Consider the following 7260-nt stretch of genomic DNA (forward strand, 5'->3'; position numbering starts at 1 on the left):
AGGGTTAAATGGCACAGAAGGCAGCAGCCCGCAGCATGCTGGGAGCTGTAGTCCTGGGGTAGCCAGCTGGTGGTCGGGCACGTTGTTGGCAGGGCATGCCGGGAGATGTAGTCTTTCGGCAGGGAGGTTCCAGCCAGCCCCGCTGGTGTGTGCAGCACGCCGGGGTGCGTCCTCGCCCCATGCTGGCCTCCGGGTACCTGCCGGGGCCGGCAGCCGTCTGCCGGCGGGGAACGGCCTCGGGCACGTGGCGCGCGCGCGGGGCGGGGGGCGGTCGGGCGCGGCGGCGCCCGCGCTCACTGCTGCCCTCTGGCGGAGGAAACGCGGTACTGCAGGTCCGGCACCGCGCATGTGCGGTGGGGTGCCGCCGTGCTCACCGCGGCTGCCGTCCGCCGGTAACGGCAAGGCGGTGCCGCGGTGCCTGCGAAGCGCCGCCGCCGCGCTCGTTGCTGCCTCCCGGTAAGGAAACGCTGCCGCTGCCGCCGCACCGCGTGCACGCTGCCGGCGGGCGCTCGGCGCGGAACTGCAGCGCCGGTGCCGCCCCTGGGTCCGCGCCGCCCGCCGGGTGCTCGCTGCTGCCGGTGCCGCGGCGCGGTACTGCAGCGCCGACACCGCACAGGAGCGCAGCGGCGCTGCCGCCTCCGCCGCTGCCGCGGCGGCACGGCCGCAGCGCGGTGCTGCCGCCCGGCGTTCGGGCGCCAGCCCTGGCCCCTCCGGCGCGCCGTCGGCGGCCGGCGCATGCGCGGTGCCCGGGAGCGGCATGGCGGCGCGCTGGGCGCGGGTCTCGGCGGCGGCGGGCGTCCTGGGGCAGCGGTAAGGCGAGCGAGCCCCTTTGGCGGGCGCGGGGGTGTGTTCTGCCCGCTGGCTGCGGGACGGGAAGCCTGAAGCTGCCCGCTGCGGCAGGCTGCCGGTGTGCCGGAGGCGAGCTGGGTCAGGGCAGCCCCAGGGAGTTGCCCGAGAGCTGAGGGAAGGGAAGAGGGGAAGAAGGCGGACACCCCCCCAGGCGCAGACGCCGGGCGGCTCCCCGCTTCCAGAGCTCCCCCTGAGCCTCCCCCGGCCCCGCTTGCCCCCCCACGCGCAGCTGCCCCCAGCTCCAGCCCCTCCCCTGAAGCCTGTCCCGTAGCCCCAGGTCGCTCCCAAGCCCCGTCGTGCCGGTGGCAAGCTGGCCTTCCGCGCGTCTCGAGAAGCCCCTGCGGAAGGAGAGGCTTCAGCCGGGGGCGATCTGCGGTAATAACGGTGGCTGCTTCTTCTTTCCCTCTCCCAGAGGCTGCGCTGAGGACACGGTCGTCCCTTCCTCCCCTGGGGCTACCGGTGACGGCACCCGCCTCAGGCTTGCGTGGGTTGTCTGTGCCTGGCCTGGCTCTCCTCGCGGCGTGGGGGCGAAAAGGGACGGGCGGAGCGCTTGCTGGCTGTGGACAGGAGCTGCCGCGGCTGAAGCTGGAGAAAGAAGCCAGAGAAGGGTAAAGAAGAAGAAATGGAAGGCCGTCTGGCGGCTGCCTCCCGCTGCAGGCAAGAGAGAGCCTGCCTCTCCGGGTGAGGAAGGATCCCTCCTCGTAGTCCGCGGCAGGCCAGGCCGCCAGCGTGCACCACAGGGTCTGTATGCGTCAGCCAGCGCGTGGTCTTGCTCCCTGTCCCTGTCTGACAATCTGTGTCCTGCTCCTCGTCCTTCTTTTTCCCCTCTCTCTATCGTCCGCCATCCTTCTTCCTGTCTGTCTTTGTTCTCTTTCTATCCTTCTGCCCCAGCGCTTCTTTCTCCACCTCTCTCCTGCTCCCTGTCCCTTGCTTCCTCTCCCTGACCCTCTGCCCTGTCTCCGCTTTTTCCTTTCTCTCCTTCTCTGTCCTGCTCCCTGGCCCTTTTTTCCTCTGCCTCTGTCCTCTAGCCCATGGCTTGCTTTTTTTTTCCTTTTTCCTTCTTGGTCTCTTTGTACAAATCTGACCCTTTCTTGCTTTCCCAGTCCCTTTGTCCTGTTCCCCGTGGTTTTTCTCTCTCTGTCTGTATGTCCTGCGCCCTGTCGCCGTCACGTTCCTCTGTTCTTCTTCCTCTCCTTTCCCCCCCACCTCTCTACCCCTCTGTCCTGCTCGCTGACCCTGCCTTTTCTTGCTCCATCTCTCTGCAGGGCTTCTCGTCCCTGTTGTGTTTGATTTCCTCTACGTCTCTGACCTTTTCTTTCGGCCTTTCATTCTCTGGCGGCACCTCAGTCTTCTCCCTTGTCTTCCTTTTCTCTTTCCAGTCCTCTGTCGTGCTCCCCATCCCTGTATGAAATAGGGGCGGGTGCAGGCTCTGTTCTCTTGGGACTGGCGGGGGAAAAAGCAGCCCCGGGCCGAGCGCTCTCCTGGGGTTCGTCGGGGGGTTTTGGGGCCGAGCCCGTGTGCGAGCCGGGGGGAGTAGGGGCAGCCCCATCTGGCTCTCAGGTTCTGCTTGTGGAGCTGGGCAGCCTCTGCCGCTCCCGGCGCAGGTCGGGCAGCGGCGGCCCGGGGGGCTCCTGCGGCGCCGGGCGGGTGCCGGTGGCCGGAGTGGCGGGGAAGGGCCGCGGCTGTGGCGGGCGGGGGTTCCTGGAGGCGGCTGGGCCCGGCTCCCCGCAGGGGTGCTTGGGGCTGCGGGGGTTTGGGGTGCGGGCCCGGCACCCCCAACCAGTGCCGGAGAAAGCAAGCCGGAAGCAGCCGTAATAAAGCGATGCCCTGCCTGTGCTGGTGCGGCCCCGCAGAGGTGTGGGGCCGGGCCCTCCGCAGTGCCCAAGCACTCCCAAAAAGTGCACGTGTGGCCCTGGGGGTGCAGGGCTGTGGGGTGGCTCCGCTCCCCCCACCCCGCAGCATCACGCATGGGGACCGCAAAGGGGTCGGAAAGCAGAGAGGGTGAGCTGGTTTGGGGCCTGAAAATGGAGAGCAGGTCTTGTGTTCTCGGGGCTTGAAAAGAGGCTGAGGTGGCTGACTTTGGGGCTGAGAAACAGCTTGAGTCGTGCGTTTTCAGGACCTCCCAGAGGGGACCGAGCGGTACGTTTTTGGGCTGAGGAGCAGAGGTGAAGTGCTGCATTTTTGGGACTCGAGAACAGGCTGAGCAGGTGGGTTTGTGGGCTCAGAAATGGGAGCCGGTTTGGGGGCCCAAAGCAGAAGCCAGTTTGGCTGTTTGCGCAGGGCGGGGGGAGGGCGTTGGGGGCTGCGGGGGAAAGCAGAGGGTGGGCAGGGTGCACGGACCCTCCCTGGAGGGTGGGGGTCTGGTCGCGTCGGAGCCCAGAGTTCGGGAGGCCGGCGTGCCCCGGGCCAGCCTCTCGGTCTGAGGTGGCCTCTGGGGGGGGAAGGGTGCTTTCAGACCCCGCGCGCCCTCTTGGAGCCCAGCTCTTCTTTGTACGCTGCTGAGAATAGTTCTTAAGTACTTAATCGTACAAACTGATGAATCGGTATTTCCACAGCGTCCAGCTGGGATGTTTAATAGTCATATTCAAGTTCTGACAGCGACCGCTTTCTGAGCTTGTCGAAAGCCCAGACTGTGGCAAATAGTTGGAGCTCATAAGGAGAAGGAGCTGAAATCCAGCGGAGCTTCGGTGCGGAGCCGGAGCTTCGGTTAGCCAGAGCTGTAGCGAGGAGGAGCTGGAAGGAGATGGGGTGTCCGCTGTCTGGAGCGTGCGTTAGCCAGAGGCAACGTTAGCTGAGCGGGGGCGGCCGTGAGCCGGAGCGTCTATTCGCTGGAGCATCCGTCAGCCGGACTGCGCTCCCAGCGGGGCTGCAGAGCGGCCGGGCGCAGGCCGGGCTGTCCCCAGCCAGCGTCTCTGAGCAGCAGGGAGGCGAGCGGCCCTTCTGCCAGCGGGGAGCCTGGCCTCTTTCCTCGGGGATTAAATCCACGCCCTGCGCCCCTCCCTGCATGGAGGGCATCTCCCGGTCCCGTTCCTGGGGGTGGGAGCGAGGTGGGGGTGCCCCGGCTCTCCTGGGGCAGCCCCGCTGCGAGGGGGCGCGGGCGAGGCGGCAGCGGGAGGCAGCGGTGTCTCCCTGGTACCTGGCAAAGGGGAGAGGGGCCGGTCGGTTGGAGCTGCCGGGGTGCACGGCCTGGCCCCGCAGGGCCCTCTGGCAGAACCCTCCCCTGTGTTTTCCCCGTCGGCTGGGTGTGACAAACAGGATCATTTTTTGCCTCCTCTTTTCCCAGTGTCACCTTCGGCGTCACGTGAAGAAAATCCCGCGTGGTCGGTCCCGCTTGCCGCTCAGGGAATCGCGCGTATGGGGCCGGGGGAGCGGGGAGAAACCTTTGCGAGTTCAGGGACGCTACAGATGCTCCGCCTGAAACCCAGAGAAAAGGCAAATCTGCTGCCAGTGCAGAAAAGGTGGTGAAGACCTGCGGGTAACAGAGCGTGCCTCGTTCCTGGGTTGGTCCCTTGGCAGTTCCGAAGGTTTTCCTTTCGGGTAAAAGAATGAACTTTCATCTCGGATAAATGAAGAGCTGCCTGTTACCTTCTTCAGGGTCAAGTGTTTCTCTTCTGTTTGTTCAGACTAACTTTATGGGCAAGTTGGCAAGAGCCTTTTCTTTTTATATGCACAACTACACTGTTAGTGAACTATGGTGTCAGTAGAGTTAATTTTGGAGCACCTAGATGCCAGTAGAAATAGAATGAGTGAAATGTGATGGAAACTGACATTTCAACTTGATTTTTATTTCTTTTTTTTTTTTTTTCATTAGAGTGTTGATGGCATGCTGTGCTGTGGGTCAATCCGCATTCTCTTCCGTGGAGCCTTCAGTCTAGGACTTTAAAAAAAAAAAAAGAAGTTTGTCCTTCCAAAAAAGGACTAGTCATTCCTAGGCTTGAGGTGTAGACTTGGAGGGTCTCTGAAGTCCGTGATCAGGATTACAGCGTTGCTGCTCTTTGTCTTCACTTTCGTTAATTTCCCCACTGCTCGGTGGTGGTTGGGAGCCCCGAGCTGTCGTTTTTTTTTCCATCTCTAACACATTTTTTTTCCCCCAAGGAGACGCTGCGTTTAAAAGGGAATGAGTGTCCTGGTTTCGTCTGGGATAGAGTTAATTTTCTTCCTAGTAGCTGGTAGAGTGCTGTGTTTTGGATTTTAGGATGAGAATAATGTTGATAACACAGTGATGTTCTAGTTGTTGCTAAGAAATGCTTCCACTGGTCAAGGACTTTTGAGCTTCCCATGCTCTGCCGTGCGCACGAGAAACTGGGAGGGGACACGGCCAAAAGAGTTGATGGAAGCTGGCCAAAGGGCTATTCCGTGCCATCTGGCGTCACGCTCAGTATGGAGACTGGGGGGAGTTGGCCGGGGGATAGGGATCGCTGCTGGGGGAGTGGCTGGGCATCGGTCGGCGGGTGGTGAGGGCTTGCATCCCTTGTTTTTTCCTGGGTTTTGTTCCTCTCTTGCTGTCTTGTTGTTTTCCTTCTCATGATAATTCATTCTTCTTCTTATTTCGTTCCAATGATTCAACTCTTCTTATCTGAGGCCACGAGTTTTCTGACTTTTGCTCCTTGGCTTCTTTCCCCCATCCCCCTGGGGGGGGGAGGGTGAGCCAGCTGCTGGGTGGCACTTAATTGCCGACTGGGGCTAAACCACAACAGTTAGTTTCCTCCCAAACATGTCCGTCGATACACTCGAGTGATGATTATTAAACCCACCAAAATGGCACCTGTCTTACAGATCTGGACTCCTTCTGAACACGTATCCATCGCACGCAAATGTCATTGGGCTACAGATCATCTGCACTTCACGCTTTGACAAGACGGCGTGCTGAGACAGGGATGAGCTCTGAAAGAAAAAAGGTACAAGGTCACGGGGTTTTTGGTCTGTTTTTTTGTGGGGGGCGCGTGTGTGTGGTTTAAAAAGAAGAGCGCGACGTTGAGTGGCGGCAGCCTGCAGAGCTCTCTTGCTGCCTGAGCTCTCCTTTTCTTCTCTTTCACTCCTCTTTCATGACTGTAATTGGAATTTGGACAACGGTAGAAGAGCGGGTAAGTTACTTGCCTGTGTAGACGTGCTGGTAATCCCAGGAAGGTCAATGCTTGAAGCCGTAGTGAATAACTTGGCCGCAAGTAGAATTTCCGAAGGAAGAAAAACAACGGGAAGCAAATAGCAAGTTACCAAGCAATTTGCGTGGGTCCACCACATGGCAGTTTTATTGCCAAACGCTGCTGGGCAGTATGCTCCAAGCGGCTCTTTTTTTGGTAAACGTGAATTTTCAGGAAGTTCAGGGTTGTGCGTGGCAAAACGTGTCCCTCTTTATGTATGCCGCTACGTAAACGTCCAGCGGCAGGGCTGTTGTTCCCTGCTCTCGATACTGCCACGGTAGTGCTGCAGTATTTGGACCCAACAGAGGGCTTTAGGAAGGGAAGGAGAATGCCTGTTTTCTGTGAGGGCTACGAATGCTGACCCTTTTCTCTGCCGCTTTCCCGTGCGCGCGATGAAGCGGTGTTATTTTTCTCCCTTGTTCCTGGTCTAAATAGTTCTGAAGCTGTCGCTGCTGTGGGATTGCACGTGGTGTTTCAAGGTTTTTGTGGGGTTCTAGTTACGGATCGCTTCTCCTGTGGCGAAGTGTCAAGATACGGTTTTCAGTGTAAAGCTTCAGAAACTGCATCCGCTGAAATCAGCGTAGGTGAAAGTGATGTTGCGCGTGCAGCTGTGCTCGCAGGGATGCTCGGCGGCTCCTCCTCAAAACAGCGAGGGGCGTGTGGCCGTCCGGAGGGTTGCGCTCTGGGTCTGAGGGCGTGCCGTCTTCTTGCTGCGCTTTTTGCTGCGCAAACCAAAGCTGCCCGTGAGTCAAAAAAAGGCACGGTTGTCTAAAAAGTGCCCAAGCTCTAGCGGCCTGTATCGTCAACTGTACCGAAGACGATGCAAAACACTTTTTCCTCCGCTCAGTTGTAGTCTTCACCAAGCTTCACCAAAAAAGGAAGCTTTAGATTCCTACCCAGCTTTATGCTAAAGGGTTTTTTTTCCTCTCTCAGCAGAATGTCAGCCGCCACCATTTCGCCGCGGTCGCCCTTTCTTCTGCCAGGAAAGTGCAAGACGGACAGAAAGGATCCGTAGTGGTCTGCAAGTCCACGGTACGTCTACGATGTGTGCCTGCGTTTTTCCTAAGGTACTCGTAGCGGGGACTTGAAAGTTAAGGTGAAGCATGTGCCAACTCTCCTTCTGTAGTTTTTCTGTGAAGTATTTCAACACAAATACTACAGACAGAAAAAGGCGTGTTCTGGAGCGTGCCTACGCAAAGCTGACTTCCCTCCGTTTCTTTTCTCTTCCCGAAAGCGTAATCTTCTGTTTCTGTGCGCTTCCTATGAAATG

General features: G+C 59.4%; 1 long non-coding RNA gene across 2 annotated transcripts; it reads left to right on the top strand.

The window, feature by feature from the left end:
* The first annotated feature begins 316 nt into the window (after nucleotides 1–316).
* LOC140655760 (uncharacterized) lies at nucleotides 317–7059 on the top strand. 2 transcript variants are annotated; one of them, XR_012043843.1, is made up of 5 exons: nucleotides 317–456; nucleotides 1262–1590; nucleotides 2966–3056; nucleotides 5626–5747; nucleotides 6924–7059. It is a non-coding gene; the product is annotated as an uncharacterized lncRNA (long non-coding RNA). The 2 variants fall into 2 exon arrangements; XR_012043844.1 differs by having other exon boundaries at nucleotides 6927–6991.
* The last annotated feature ends 201 nt before the right edge of the window (nucleotides 7060–7260 follow it).

This window comes from Ciconia boyciana, chromosome 8 (assembly GCF_034638445.1).
Source record: "Ciconia boyciana chromosome 8, ASM3463844v1, whole genome shotgun sequence".
Lineage (NCBI taxonomy): Eukaryota > Metazoa > Chordata > Aves > Ciconiiformes > Ciconiidae > Ciconia > Ciconia boyciana.